Here is a 16,498-nt window from a genome sequence, read left to right on the forward strand (position 1 = left end):
GACGTAGGAGAGCATGGAAGAGAAACAGACACAAAGGTGCATCAGAGGCACCTTGTGACAGCTCACCAGATCTAACTGCTAAGTATTCAGGGATTTTGCAAACCAGCAACCGTTGGTAGCTCAAAATCAGCCACAGCAGGAGTATTTACATTATGGAAGTTGGCAAATATCACAAATCGATCAAGCGATATTTGGGTTTGGCTTTTGGTTTTGAGCGGCATTTTATCAGCACACCACTATGCCGAGGTGTAGGAAATAAGGACTTGACAATGACGGTCATTAACCACTCTGATGTGAGAGTTGTGGAGCAGGCTTCTCTTAAGGTTCACTGCTTGTCTTTTGGACAGCAACCAAATGAGGTTTGTCAAAGACTGGAGTATAACTAGAAAACATCTCATACCTTGAGTCCATTTTATGCTGGGGACATGCCCAACCCGAAATGCTTTGTTTGTTTATCTTGATGTCGATCCCATAGACAGAGCTATTGTGTGTTTTTCTCTGCAGCTCAAGGTCAGTTTGTTGACAGATATCATTACGGTGGTGTGCCAACATCAACTCAAAGAGAGGAAACGGATGATATGTTAGAATATCATAGGGGCACCTGGGTGGCTCAGTCGGTTAAGCATCCGACTTCGGCTCAGGTCATGACCTCACAGTCCGTGGGTTTGAGCCTCGCATCAGGCTCTGTTATGACAGCTCAGAGCCTGGAGTCTGCTTCGGATTCTGTGTCTCCCTCTCTCTCTGCCCCTCCCCTGCTCACGCTCTCTGTCTCAAAAATAGATAAAAACATTAAAAAAAAAGAATATCATATAAAAATAATTTAACATTTTACTGGCACTTTGACCCAACTTAAACCGCACACCTAGATCCCTACATCATATCTGAAATATACATGTCACCCTCCATCTCAGTAGTGATGCTAACCTATCCCCTTCAAATTACAAAACCACTCTTGTTGTCACAGTGCATAGAGAGGAGCAATTTTTACATCCAGACTGGATGCAAAGTCTATGAGTAAAGCACAACGTCTTTAAAACTCTTAGGAAATCTTTCAGGACTAGAAGGAAATTCTTCCCCAGTTCTCCTCACCTTGAAGTAAGTAACATTAAAGTGTATATGTACAGTCTGTGCAATCAGCCCTGAGAGGCAGAAAGTTTCACTGAAGGACAGTGATGTGTGCTGTCTGAAGATGGCAACGCTCAGTAGGAAGGAAATACTATGTTTATAATGTATATCCGTTCACCCTAGGCTGAAACCTAGATTATGACAAAAAGTGCCAGCTTTAATGCAGGGGAAGCCCTAAACAAGGTGGAAATTACATGGTCCATTTTGAGCATTCAGAATGGCTGTGCCTAGAGCAAGAAGAGGCCTTTATGGAGTAAGGAAATCACTGTCACTTTTCTACGGGTCCCGTTACTATCTGCAGACAGATCATGCACTAGGTTATTTGTGTGTTCATATATTTTTTTTTTCTGTGCAATGCTCCCCTTTGTTCACGTTGCATAGATTTTAAAAACAACTCACCGAGGGCGCCTGGGTGGCTCAGTCGGTTAAGCATCCAACTTCAGCTCAGGTCACGATCTAGCGGTCCGTGAGTTCGAGCCCCGCGTCGGGCTCTGGGCTGATGGCTCAGAGCCTGGAGCCTGCTTCCGATTCTGTGTCTCCCTCTCTCTCTGCCCCTCCCCCGTTCATGCTCTATCTCTCTCTGTCTCAAAAATAAATAAAAACGTTAAAAAAATAAAATAAAATAAAAACAACTCACCGAAAGACAACTTTTGTCTTGGCCACCATGTTTCCCATGCAGAGCTTACTTTTTGATAGGATCATTCTGGCCAATCTTCCTGATGTCATCACAGCCTCTGCCTGAACCGCAGCAAGAAGGTCCAGAGCAGCAGATGAAAACCCAGACAGGGCAGAATGGTGGACGATCCTTTTCTGCCAGCAAAACAGAGCCGGAGACCATGAGGAGACATATCAGCCCGGTGCACCTGGCTGTCCTCCCCCTCCAATTACGCTGCTGTTGGCCACCAGCATGTTCTTCACCGCCTGGTTCTTCACTTATGAGATCACCTCCCTCAAGTACACGCAGGGTATATCTATTGCTTATGTGAAAGAGAAGAGCATAGAATAAAATTTCTTGATCCTATTATGTGCTAAACAACTCACCTATCTTCTTCCATTTAATCCTCACTACAAACTACAAAGAAGGTGGATTTAGGCTCATTTTACAAATGAGGGCAAGTCCCTTGCATAGGATTACGCATCTTACATTTGACTCATCCATTCAACAAACACTCATTGAGTGCTCCCTATGAGCTGGGTGTTCTGTAAACAAGAGGTGTTGGTTGGGTTAGACGATAGCAAATAAACACGGTCCAACTTCAGGTTGGTTTCAGTTTCCCTGCAGTGAAAGTCACAAGAATGCAGACTCAGTCCTAAATGTTTCAATTTGGAAATGAAGTTCAGAGAAAGCGGTGCTTCTTCAATCTAATGAACATGTGTTAAGTGCCTATAGGAAACAGGGTCCTATGTTAGAACCGTCAGACCCCTTATCCTTGGCCTCACTGGCTATCATTGTTGCTTGAAGAATGCAGCATTCCCTTCTAATAAAAGCATGGAAGCCTAAAATACAAAATCAATAAAAAAAAAAAAAAGTAGAGCTCTTCAGTTTAGAAGTGGGAATGCTTGAATCTTTGCTCATTCTGGGCAGAATATCTCAGATCGTGCAGATCACAGTTTGAAAACCACTGAGCAGGGCGCCCGGGTGGCTCAGTCGGTTAAGTGTCTGACTTCGGCTCAGGTCAGAATCTCACAGCTTGTGAGCTCAAGCCCCGCACTGGACTCTGTGCTGACAGCTCAGAGCCTGGAGCCTTCTTTGGATTCTCTGTCTCCCTCTCTCTGTCTCTCCTCTGCTTGTGGTCTGTCTCTCTCAAAAATAAACAAAAAATTTAAAAAAAATTGTTTTTTAAAGAAAAGAAAACCACTGAGCAACTCAGTATGGCATTGATTCAGGAGAGTAGGCATTGGGTTCCATGACCCCTGCGGTGCTGATCTGGGGAAGGTGCTGAGGAGCTCTGGTCCTGGGACCCACCTGAGTGTAGACTGGGAGGTCATTCATGTACACAACCCCACCACTCTCCATAACCTTCCTTTGGCAAGGGCTGACATCTTCGGTCTTGCCTACAATCACCCCGTTATGCTCGTGGTCTTCCTGGATGGCATACCTGGGGGGCAAACTCCAGAAATGCCGACTGCAAACAAGGAAGAAAACCATCAGATCACCTTCAGCTGGCAGCTGGGAGGAATGTCACCTGACCACCTCCATCTGGCAGCCAAGAGGAATGACACCTGGCCATCTCCGCCTTCCATCTGATCGCCTTCACCTGGCAGCTGGGAGGAACGTAAACAGGCCCAGGGCAGCGGTGTTCACACCCACCTCTGCGGTTCATAGATTGATTGTTTTCTTGATAGTCACATGCAGCCTGTAGGATCCTCAGCACACGATAGTGTCTGATATATTTTCAGGGGCAGAAATGTTTTCCAACCTTCCCACTGGTATACTCAAATTTAACAGGGACAGAGAGATGGAATGCCATCGTAGCGGTCACCTTTGCTGATGGTGGGAAGGGGTCTTTGGGCCAGCAGCCATTGTATTCATCAATTTGGAAACAAGATTGAATCTGAAAACAAGATTGTGGGAAATGGCTAAGATATTTTTCGATCAAAACAAATGAAAGAATACATAAAGAACATCCCTCGTATTTATCGAGTGTTTATTTAGTTCATTCTAGCAGTGTGTTTATTCATTCATCCTATAAATATTTAGCAAGTGTCTGACTGAGCCTATAGTGTGCTCAGCCTTGGGATAACTTTCTAAGAACTGGCAATACTTCCATGATGTCATACCTGAAGACGTTCCAGGACATTTCAGACTTTCTCTTATTATAGTTTCTCTCCAATTCCCTACCGCGCCCTTTCTGAAAAACTGCAAGTCTTTAGGAAAACCATCAGGCCCTGGGCGGCCATCTAATTGCCCTTGGGACAATCCCCAGTGTGGCCCGAAAGGTCACCAACATCATTTTGAGCCAACCTCCTAATTTGGACTAGAAGAAGCAGATCTCGCGTGGATGTGGGGCAGAGTTTTACCATCTGCAGGCAGAAATCTGTCTGGGTTCTTCCCAGATGGGAAAGAGAGAACTGAGAAAGCCAATTTCAAATTAAGTTGGCAGGAGCCAGAGTGAAGGAGACAATATTCTGGCAGTTTTTTCAGACTTCTAAATTCTTTCCAGTTGAGAGAACAAATAGACCAGAAAGATGAACACGTGGATCTCACTGGGTTGCCTCAAGTATAAAATAATGTGACCGATCTTCTCTTCTGATTTGGAGAGGGTCCCCAGAGTTGGAGGGGGGCAAACACCTCCCTGTCCTCTCCCCACCCCTCCTCCACCCCTGCCCCACTGGGCTTCCGGGGCTCCCTCCAGGAACGCAGCCCAGGTTCTGCTCTCCCAGCACGGATTCCCGGGGAGTCTCTTACCCTTCCTCCCGCCTCCCTGGGAGCTCTCTGGGGAGGAAGAGCTTGGGGGTTAAGATCACAGTCTTTTTGCTCTGTGTCCTCTCAACAAATACAGTGAGTAAATCCAGAATTGTGTTTAAAAGAGGAAGTTGCTGGCTTAAAAAAGAGAGAAGCCCTTCACCCAAGAAGATGCTTACAGGGAAGAGTTGCTGGTGCTCTCCTGGACTAGAAAAATAGAGTCTTCACTTTTGCTCCCAGGGAAGAACACGAACAGCTGAGAAAGCTGTTGATTTTTGCAAAGCCACAGGAGGAAGAAAGCGGAGGAGAAACATTTAAAGGGGAACACTTACTAATAAGAGAAGGGCCTCTCTGCCTGCTTTCTGTAACTTCCCAGCTCTTCAGATTCATTGGCATTATGAGTCAGAAATTTATTTGGGGGATATTTCAGCTCCCTCACTGTTGGAAGGTACCTGTGAAAAGACTATAAGGCCTCAAGGATTTACAGCAAAAAGAGAAATGGTCCAGTAGAAGGGGAAAAGTTCAAAACAGAAAAGTGAGATCTCTGGCTATAAGCAACACTCAGAAAACAGCCTCTTCAGGAAGGAAGCCAGTCTTTGTTACACATTCAAGAGGGTGAACTGGATTCAGTGAACATTTCGTGTTTTGTTTACATTTGAATGAAGAACCTTTTGTTTTGTTTTGCCTTTTTTTTTTAACTTTTTTTATGTTTATTCATTTTTTTTTTTAATTTTTTTTTTTAACGTTTATTTATTTTTGGGACAGAGAGAGACAGAGCATGAATGGGGGAGGGGCAGAGAGAGAGGGAGACACAGAATTGGAAACAGGCTCCAGGCTCTGAGCCATCAGCCCAGAGCCTGACGCGGGGCTCGAACTCATGGACCACGAGATCGTGACCTGGCTGAAGTCGGACGCTTAACCGACTGTGCCACCCAGGCGCCCCTTATGTTTATTCATTTTTGAAAGACAGAGACAGAGCACAAGCAGGGGTGGGATGGAGACAGAGGGGGACACAGAATCCGAATCAGGCTCCAGGCTCTGAGCTGTCGGCACAGAGCCCGACACAGGGCTCGAACCCACGAACCGTGAGATCATGACCTGAGCCTAAGTCTGACGCTCAACTGACTGAGCCACCCAGGCGCCCCTTGTGTTGTTTTGTCTTAAGGTTATTTATTTCAAGAGCGAGCAAGTTGGGGAGGGGCAGAGAGAAAGGGAGAATCCCAGGCACTGTCAGTGCAGAACTGTTAATGAAGAACCTTTAAGAGCAGTCTTTGCTTCTGCTCCCAAGCCCCCGAAGGCCCCATTTTTATTTCAAGCCTTTAAAAAATTTAGAATGTAGAAACAAATGGTGGACAATTCATGACCACTTCTTTACCATCATTAGTGCGAAGGTGAAGAAATCGTGTTTCTAAGGAACTGGGCTGGCTGTACACAGACCAGGAGAGTATAAGACATAATGTCTCTGTGGAATGACACTTAACATAAGTCTCCATTTTCTTCTGATTTCATCAGTTCAGACAAATCGGATTGTGTCGGCTGACTCAGGGACAATAAAATATTCCCGCCACATACAGATTTCCTGTAAGCTGTTTTGCAGTAGAAAGGTTGACAAAGGCCTGGAGGACTAAAAACTCAATTCTGTTCAGGCATTTTCCACATTTTTAAACTATTTTTGTCAGAGCTTTTTATGTGGGTTCTCTTTAAGACATGTTGGTGGCGGGGAGGTTGGGGTGGGCACCTGGGTGACTCAGTTGGTTAAGCATCCGACTCTTGGTTTCGGCTCAGGTCATAATCTCACAGTTTCGGGGGTTCGAGCCCTGCCTTGGGTTCTGCAATGGCGGCTCAGAGTCTGCTTGGGATTCTCTCTATCCCTGCTCTCTCTGCCCCTCCGCCACTCACACTCTCTCTGTCTCCCTCAAATAAAGTAAAACTTAAAAAAAAAAAAAGACATGTTGGTGGGAGTAGTGGTGATGCTATTAAAGCAAACAAGAAAAACAAGTTGCCTTTCATTGTTTAGGCAGGTGCAAATGAGACTGAGGCCATCAAGCCCTGGGGTGAAGAAATCGGGCAGGTGGTGAGCATTCATTGAGAAGTTTTTGGTTAAAGAAATAAAGTTATCAACGTTTCCATACAGGAACTCTAAAAAAAGACAAATGAATAAGCAAACAAAAAGCAGAAATGACCCACGACTACAAAACAAACTGATGGTTGGCAGAAAAGAGGAGGTTGGATGGGGGGGCAAAATGGGTGAAGCAGATTGGTCGGGGGGGGGGGAGGGCGGGGGAGGGGGCAGGTACAAGCTTCCAGCTACAGAATGAATATGCCACCGGGATGAAAGGTACAACAGGGAATATAGTCAACGGTACTTTAACAGCGCTGTATGGGGACAGATGGTGAGCACAGCATGTTCTATAAACGTGTAGAATCACTATGTTGCTCACCTGAAGCTAATGGAACATTGTATATCAACTATACCAAAATACAGAATAAATAAATTTTGTAGCAAGAATAGCAGCCAAAAGGAGCCGATGGGTAGTGTGATTCTAGAAGCTGGGGTGCGTTTGAAGGTTTGGCTTCAACTACGCCCAACAGGAAGAGGTCGGGGAACAACTGAAGATGTTTGGAAGACGCTCTGTCCGGAGGAGACAGCATGGTGGCCCTGGAAAAGAGGGACGCACCTCTTCCTTTGTGAGCAGGAGAAAAGAGCAGCAAGGGGAGAGAGGCCGGGGCTGGGAGGCTGGGGCTTCTGCACAGACTGGGCTCCATGCCCAGCATGGCCCAGATCACCCACAACTCACCGGGATTCAACTGCTCACGTGCCTTCCCTTCTGAAGTCGTGTGCCCTTAAAACCTACTTGTGCCACACCGATCTGATTGGATGCTCTTCCCCTTAAAATGCTTTCATAGTTCTGGCGGTCACCGTTGTTATAGAATCTAAATTCCTGGGATGCCTGGGTGGCTCCGTTGGTTAAGTGTCCGACCCTTGATTTCGGCTCAGGTCGTGATCTCATGGTTCAAGAGATGGGAGTCCTGAATCAGGCTCTGTGCTGACAGTGCGGAACCTACTTGGGATTCTCTCTCTTCCTCTCTCTACCCCTCCCCTGCTCATTCTGTCTCTTTCTCTCAAAATAAATAAGTTAAAAAAAAAACAAAACTAAACTGCTGAGCTGGTGCCTTAAGTCCTCTCTTCTTCCCACCATCCCTGTGCCTCGCCCCCACCCAGAGGAGGTCCCTGGCCAGCAACAGGAGTGCAACACAGAAATTTATTAAAAATGCAAAATCTAAGTGGTGCCTAGGTGGCTCAGTGGGTTAAGCATCCTACTTTGGCTCAGGTCATGATCTCACGGTTCGTGAGTTCGAGCCCTGCATCGGGCTCTGTGCTGACAGCTCAGAGCCTGGAACCTGCTTCGGATTCTGTGTCTCCCTCTCTCTCTGCCCCTCCCCATCCCCGGCTCAGTCTCTCTCTCTCTTTCCCTCTCTCTCTCAAAAATAAATAAACATTAAAAAAAAAAATGCACTTACCCCGGACTTGATAAATCTGAAACACTGGTAAAGAGGCCGAGCAATCTACCAAGGCTTCCAAGGGATTGTGATGCATGCTCCAGTGTGAGAACCGTGGGCCTAGTCTTCTGAACCACTGGCAGCTCCCCAGGCCACACTGTGCTGGCCATCTGCACACCTTTATACACTCCCCTCACTGCCCAGCAGGTACCTCTCCCTCCCACTCCCGTTTCAAGCGTCAACTGTGAATCATTTCCTGACCTGCCCTCTCCTCTTCCCTGTGCTTCCATGAAAACTGGGGAGAACCTCCATCATTCAGCTTTGCTGCAGCTCAGGGTTTATGTGTCTGCCTCCCCCAAAGCCAGCGTGCTCCCCAGCACGACGACTGTTTGTCCTGGCACAGTCCTGGGGCTCAGAAGATGTTTGTTGCGTCAAAACGTTATTGAAAAGCAAAGTACAGACAGAGGAGAGAAGAGGGAACCAGCATGAAAGAGACAACCACGAAACGATAATGGCCGGTGTTTGCTGAGTTCTATCTGTGGGCCAGGTACTGTGTGCTAAGTGCGCCACAGAAACTGTTACTTAATCCTCACAAGAACCCTGTAGGGTTTACTGAACTCATTCAACAGGGAGGTTACATAAGGCACCCGAGATGCCCTCAGCCGGCACGTGGAGGAGCTGAGATGACTACACGAGCAGTTCTGTGCTCGGGAGTCTGTACTATCAACCCTAAACGGTCTGGGGGGAGGAGATAGCTTTTTCTGGAGCCCTCATCAGTATTCACTAGTTCAGCAAATATTCCCTCAGTGCCTGCCCTGTGCCCGAGAATACAAAGAGGAATGCAGAGAAGGGCACAGGCACACGGGTGCTGATAACGCAGCCCCCGAGGAGCTCACGCTCTAGTAGAGAAGAGAGAGCTGTAAGCCAGGGAGCATGACTCAGCCAGGACAATTTCCGAAGGATGTCCGAAGTGCTACTTAGACCGCGCAGCAGGCGGGACCCACTCGTTCTGCCAAGGGTGGCACTGGATTTGGATCCTAGGAGATGAGCATAAACCCACAGGAAGTGAGGGTGGGGGAAGGGCAAGATTCAAGGCAGAGGGAAAATGCAGAAGTGACCTAAAGGAGGCATGAAACACCTTGGGAAGTCTACGGAAGGACGTCTATGGAAGGGAGAGGTGTCGCAGGGGCTGGACAGAGAACAATGAGCTGGATACTCCGGACTGACCCACGCCACAGCCATTCCCGGTGTGCTTGCCTGTTCTGCAGAACTGGGAACAAAGCCGCATTTCCAGAATGCCTTGAAGTTATGGTTCCGGAAGGAACTCTGCCAGTCAGATACAGTTTGCAAACCCCACCTGTCTACAGTGTGCAGTGGCAAAAGCATTATTTAAATGATCACTGGAGGTCACCTGGGACAAAAAGTGTCTATGCAAACCAAAACATCGGAAACCCAAGACGCTCTGGCAATAAACGTTTATGGAAAGAGTGAAAAGTTGAAAGACCACGGGGTTGGCTGGCTTCTCTGGAGCGCAGAGAAAGGAAAAGACAAACATGAGGTTACCTAGAGCATCTTCTACCTGCTAGCAGATTCGATGTCAGTTAGGCTTAGGCTCAGCAGCAAGGGACAGAGACTCAGAATAACAGTGGCTCAACTAAGTTAGAAGTTCATCTATCATTGAAAATTCCAGATATAGGCAGTCAGGGCTGTGGCAATTCTGCTCCGTGGCACCTCCCGGCTTGCTGCTTTCCTTTCCCTGGGGTGCACCCCGCATCTTCATGGTCCAAGATGGAAGCCGTCACACTGTTGTTCCAGACTGTAGGATGGAAAAAGGGGGAACAGAGGAGGGGCAAAGGTCACGTCCTCCTGCAAAAGTTCTTGGAAGCTTTCTCATGATACTTTTGCTTCATTCCACTATCCAGAACTTTGTCACCTGGCCACACTGAATTGCAAGAAAGACTGTAACAGGAATTAGCAATTGTCATTATATTTTTTAAATGTTTATTTTTTTTTTAATTTTTTTTTTCAACGTTTATTTATTTTTGGGGCAGAGAGAGACAGAGCATGAACGGGGGAGGGGCACAGAGAGAGGGAGACACAGAATCGGAAACAGGCTCCAGGCTCCCAGCCATCAGCCCAGAGCCCGATGCGGGGCTCGAACTCCCGGACCGCGAGATCGTGACCTGGCTGAAGTCGGACGCTTAACCGACTGCGCCACCCAGGCGCCCCTTAAATGTTTATTTTTGAGAGAGAGAGAGAGAGAGAGAGAGAAAGTGAGAGAGAGAGCGAGTGCGCGTGGGGGAGGGGCAGAATCCGAAGCAGGCTCCAGGCTCTGAGCGGTCAGCACAGGGCCCGATGCGGGGCTCGAACTCACAACCACGAGATCATGACCTGAGCCGAAGTCTGGATGCTTAACTGACTGAGCCACCCAGGAGCCTCAGCAATTGTCATTATTTTAATCCGGAAGCAGGAGAGAACATAAATTGGGGGGGGGGGGGGGTGGGCAGACCATAGTCTCTCCTGCATGACACATGGTAGAGAGTGTCCCAGGAAGACACTGGGATGGCCGGGAACCAGATGGGAAGAACTTGATGTGTGGTGTGACCAGAAGTTTGGACCTTATCATACTGGCAATGAGAGCCATCAGAGAGGTTTAAGCGAGAGACAGATGGAAACTGAGCAATGTTTTCCAGGGATCCTCTGACAGCTGTGCAGGCGAGCTCTTCTGGTGAGATGCTACTGTGACCCCAAGATCAGTTAGAAGGCAGTTTCCCAGTGCGGGTGAGAGCTGCTGAAGGCCTGGACCAGGGCTGTGACAGTGAGGTGGAGAAAAAGAGAAGGGAGAGTGAGACACGCTAGGGTACAGGAGGATGGACCTTGGTGACAATTAGGAAATGGGGGGGGGGGAGGACACCAAGGTTTTCAGCCTGAACAATCTGATAAATGACCATGTGGCTCACCAAAATAAAGAAAGGGATAGAGAAGGTGAAGGAGGCTGCTCCCAGTGATGGAGATAATTGATTGGTTTGATCTGGAAGATGCTGAGCTGCAGGCGCCTGTTGGGTAGAAGACATTCAGCAGACACAAAAATACGTCTGGAGCTCTGGAAACAAGTCAGGGATAAAAGTGCCAACTCAGGAGTGTGCGTCTATGGGACGGCTGCAGACACAGTTTGGGATGGCTTGACCAGAAAACGATGAGGGAACAGAGTCGAGGATGAAGACTGGAGAGTGCCAATGTGGTGTGAGTTCCCTGCAAAGTCTATTCTGATGGAAGGTTCTTTGGAAATTGAAGCTCAAGAGAGTTGAAGTTGCAAATGCATCCTTTTCCCAGACATCTGGGACCTGGGTCAAACTCTCCTTTTCAAGACAAGGTAAAACCACTAAAAGCTTTTGCTTTCCCTGGCTGAAATACTTTAACACCAGCTAATGCTAGGTTCGGGGGGAAAAGTCATATTGAAGGTTGTGGTTTCCATTACTACTCTGTAATACAGTAGAGCCTGTGCCCGGAAAACCTCCTGCCTCCCTCGTCATCCAGGGAGCTGCCTTGTCATTATGCCACCAGGTCTAGGGCTGGGCAACGTCAGCAGGCTGAGGTACGTGTGGTGAGGGATGCAGATCAGAGAGCGCCTCGTCTACAAACTGCTTTCAACCGCAGGGTGATTTAATGGCCTGATGGCTTTTAAGAAATGGGAGGTTGACTGTTGGTCCTAATATCTGCTTCAATTCTAGAAAAGGTTTAAAAAAATGGCATACAGCATCCCTTTCATTTTAATTGATTCTTATTGTTGTTCCCCTCTCCTCTGCCTTCACTCCTTGCTCCTCTCCCCCCTCCCCTCCCCTTCTGCTTTTAAGCAGCTGGCTAGTATAACCCACTTGCAAAACTTGTTTCCTTGAAATTCGCTGATTCTAATTTGGAAAATACTTTAGGCCAAAGAATATGGTATCAAAAGACTCAGTTCTTTGGGTGATCATTAGCAAAATGCCTTCAACTGAGGAGAATCCAAGTAGAAGGACCTTCAATGATCTAGCAAGCACTAAAAGTCCAAACCCAACAGAAACAACAAAAGCAATCTAAACCTGAAATACTAAATGGTGGTACACTTGTCTAAGTTGGAAGGTTTGGATCCAGGATTAGTATAGGATCGTAGGATTAGTGTGAAGTCCTAATTAGTATAATTTCACCCAAATGTCTACTACTTCTCACCTCCATGTACTTAACAATGTTCACTAATACTCAGCATGACTGCCCTAAAATAGCGAAAGAAAAGCTCTGATCAAATAAAGATTGAACTACAGGTCTTGTGCTCTAGTGGCTAACACATGAAAATGGGCAAAATGCAAGCCGGTGACACTTTCACTTTGGAAACGTGAAAAATTAAAGAAAATACGGTAAAACGTTTTACAAAGCAAAGTTTACTCTTTAAGACAGTCCTTTATTCTGAGATCATGTCCCTTTTATGTCAATGCGTCCTTTCTTTTATAAAAACAGTAGCGCTGGGGCGCCTGGGTGGCTCAGTGGCTTAAGCATCTGACTCTGGCTCAGGTCATGATCTCACAGTTCGTGAGTTCAAGCTCCATGTCGGGCTCGGTGCTGGCAGCTCAGAGCCTGGAGCCTGCTTCGGATTCTGTGTGTGTATCTCTCTCTCTTCCCCTCCCCTCCCCTGATCGTGCTCTCTTTCTCTCAAAAATAAACAAACATTAACAAAAATGTTTAATAAACAAAATATATGTATTTTTAATAAATTGGTTACATCTACAGAACTCAAATCTGACCACCCTTGAAAGGCACTCTTGAAGGGGAGCCTCTTGGCTTTACACATCTACTCCTCACAAAGATCCTCAAAAGACCTGGTCAGGCTCCATGTGTTTAGAACACAGCACCAAACCCTTTTCTGCTTTTCAGAAACCAGGAAGGAGAAAGGAGGAAACTTGTAATTACCACATGACGCTCAAAGACAATAAAGAGTCAGCGTTAGTTAGAACAAGCTTGAATTCAGAACTTGGGTTCTCGGGCCTCCAAAATCACAGAAAACTTTCAAAATCGCTTTTCAAGAATCACAAAGAAAAACAAAAGCCCCTTCCTATGGGTTCTTAATCCACTGTGTTTTGATAAAACTATCATTGGGATTCTATTGTTATTTCCCAGAAACCAGCAGCCCACACTTTCCGGATGAATCTGCTCTTAAAGCTGGTAAATATGTAGGCAGGAGCCGAGGCTAGTCCATCATAGTCATTAATCACGGAGACACAACCCTCAAGTTGTTACTAGGGGACCCACAGCGCTGCTTGGTGAAGCCAGGACAGTCTCTCCACGAAAGAGTCTCAGAGCTGCCAGCGGGAGTTAGGTCTGTTTATGTGCAGGTGAGGACAGTCTTAAGAGGGGAGGGGTTTCAAAAATGGTAACGACTCCCCTGCCTCAAACATTTTCCCTGCAGAACACGGAGAAAATAGAAATCATTCTAATTCTACCACCGACAAATGACCACGGTTAACATTTTGATCCATCTTCCAGGCACGAATGGACGCATGGACAAACATACAGATCACCACAACGATATACTTACTACACGTATAGAAGTGCATTTATAAGAACCTATTACTAGTTATTTATGGAGAGGAGAGTTGGTAAAGTGGTAGTGAAGGGAGACTGATTTTTTTAATATACACATAATTTGGATTTGCCATAACGACATATTACTATGTTTTACTTTCCTAACTTTTTTTTTTTAATTTTTAATGTTTATTTTTGAGAGAGAGACAGAGAAGGGAGAGAGTGTGAGCAGGGGAGGGGCAGAGAGAGAGGAAGACACAGAATCCAGAAGCAGGCTCCAGGCCCTGAGCTGTCAGCACCAAGCCCAGCTCTGGGCTCGAACCCACCGACCGAGATCATGATCTGAGCAAAGTCATGTGCCTAACCAACTGAGTCCCCCAGGAGCCCCCCTAATTTTTGTTTAATGGCAAAAGCCAAAGCAATCACTCTTGGGAGCGGTGGAGTCCAGTCGCGAGCACCTCCCCCGCCCCGCGTGTGCCTTGGGGGCGCAGAGGTGACCGGCCGGGCTCCCCTGCCTCCAAGCAGGAGGCTGGTGCGAGGGCCGGGAGGAAGACTCCAGCGCAGAAGCCCGAGGCAACCCGGGCCCGCGGGCCGCTGGAAAGGCCCCGGGGGCGGGGGCGCAGGCGGCCCTTGAGCTGCGCGGGACGGTGTTTACCTGCGGGCAGGGTGAGGTGTGGTGCGCCAATGACCACTGTGTACAGAGCCTGCTTCGCTGTGCACGGGTGTCCCGCCTTCCCGCTGGTGGGTCCGCGGCGGTGGGAGGAAGACTCTCCCCTGCAGGAAATCTAGCTGCTGGGGCGAGGACGCCGGGCGGCGATCCCAGGGTGCCCTCTGGCGGGGCAGGTGCGTGCCCGCGAGGGGCGGGGCGCGCGGCAGCAGGAGGAGTCGGAGGAGGCTTGTCTAGCAGGGATGCGGAAGAACTTGCACCCTTCAGGGACCTGCCCTGGTTTTCCAAGATTTGGTTTGGGTTTGGGTTTCCATTTCTCACCTCCTTGCCTGTGTATTCATATTTCCCTCTACTCCTGTTGGCTTTTTTTTTTTTTTTTGCAACACCAATTATTTTTCTGTTTTCCAAAGTAATGTTTATTCATTGTAAATAAAAATTTGGGAAGCACAGAAACTCATAAGGAAAATAAATAAAACAGCTGTAATCTCACCATTCAAAGATAAGCATGTGTTTAAAAGTGTTTCTAGTAGTCTTTTTTTCTGTCCCCAATATTATATATAATGGTGAGTGTGTATTTAAACAAACTGGTTAATGCTATTTGAGGAGTCAGGCCTCGTGTTGAACTGGCCCATGGGAAGAGAAGACAGACCAAAAGACAAGAGAGGAAGGGCCTTCTGCCCTTAAAAACCAGGCCTGGCTGCTTCTTGGCTTGATAAACCAGTTATTCTGGTCCTAAGGAAGCTTGTTTTTTCACATGAGCCAAAGTTGCCCCTTTACAGGAGGGAAGTAGATGGTGGTGGCCAGTGAGGTTGGGAAGGAAAGGCAAATTGGTCTCACTGTTAGCTTTAAATAACTAGAAGGTTCTAAGTATTTTGTCATGCGGTGCGGCTCCAGCCCCTGCCTGGCACCTTCTCCCAAGCTTATTCCATGTTGTTTGGCTCATCCTGTGTGATCTCCCACCTCTAGGCTGTGAGCCCCAGAGAGCAGGAATATCTCGGGCCCATTTCTTGCACCTGGAAGAATGCTGAAGTCTCTTTGGTCACTTTGTCTTCTTTTTCCTCCACACACTTTGTCCCATCATGAAAACAGCATGCTTGCTTTACAAATGTAGCTTCAAACAATCCCCACCCCCTTCCTGCTACATTTGGGCCTCCAAGCCAGACTCCTTTTTTTTCCTCCTCTTTTTTATGTTATGTTATGTTATATCCAAGTTAGTTAGTATATAGTGTAATAATGATTTCAGGAGTAGAATCCAGTGATTCATCACCTACATATAACACCAGTGCTCATCCCAGCAAGTGTCCTCCTTAATGTTCGTTTAGCCCATCCTCCTGCCCCAAACCCTCCAGAAACCTTCAGTTTGTTTTCTGTATTTAAGAGTCTCTTATGTTTTGTTTTTTTTTTAATTTTTTTTTTCAACGTTTATTTATTTTTGGGACAGAGAGAGACAGAGCATGAACGGGGGAGGGGCAGAGAGAGAGGGAGACACAGAATCGGAAACAGGCTCCAGGCTCTGAGCCATCAGCCCAGAGCCCGACGCGGGGCTCGAACTCCCGGACTGCGAGATCGTGACCTGGCTGAAGTCGGACGCTTAACCGACTGCGCCACCCAGGCGCCCCAAGAGTCTCTTATGTTTTGTCCCCCTCCCTGTTTTTTTTTTAATTAAAAAAAATTTTTTTTAATGTTTTCTTATTTCTGAGAGAGAGAGACAGAGCATGAGAGGGGGAGGGGCAGAGAGAGGGGGAGACACAGAATCCGAAGCAGGCTCCAGGCTCTGAGCTGTTGGCACAGAGCCCAACGTGGGACTCAAACCCACAAATCATGACCTGAGCCAAAGTCGGATACTCAACCGGCTGAGCCACCCAGGTGCCCCATCCCTCTCCATGTTATATTAGTTTTGCTTCTCTTATCTTATCTTCATTTGTTTTGTATCTTAAATTCCACATGAGTGAAGTCATATATTTGTTTTTCTCTAATTTCACCTATCATAATACACTGTAGTCCCATCCACATTGTTACAAATGTCAAGATTTCATTCTTTTTGATTGCCGAGTAATATTCCATTGTATATATAGCACATCTTTATCCATTCATCAGTCAATGGACATTTGGGCTCTTGGCTATTGTTGATGGAGCAGCTATAAACATTGGGTACATGTGCCCCTTCGAAACAGCACTCCTATATCCTTTGGACAAATACCTAGTAGTGCAATTGCTGGGTCCTAGGGTAGTTCTACTTTTAATTT

At 47.0% G+C, this 16,498-nt stretch overlaps 1 long non-coding RNA gene across 1 annotated transcript; it reads right to left on the reverse strand.

The window, feature by feature from the left end:
* Positions 1–1,761: 1,761 nt before the first annotated feature.
* LOC122480707 lies at positions 1,762–14,449 on the reverse strand. The gene is made up of 4 exons (XR_006296631.1): positions 14,241–14,449; positions 8,054–9,848; positions 3,092–3,680; positions 1,762–2,102 (listed from the first exon to the last, which is right to left on the reverse strand). It is a non-coding gene; the product is annotated as an uncharacterized LOC122480707 (long non-coding RNA).
* Positions 14,450–16,498: the final 2,049 nt, after the last annotated feature.

This window comes from Prionailurus bengalensis, chromosome C1, assembly GCF_016509475.1.
Source record: "Prionailurus bengalensis isolate Pbe53 chromosome C1, Fcat_Pben_1.1_paternal_pri, whole genome shotgun sequence".
NCBI classification, from domain to species: domain Eukaryota; kingdom Metazoa; phylum Chordata; class Mammalia; order Carnivora; family Felidae; genus Prionailurus; species Prionailurus bengalensis.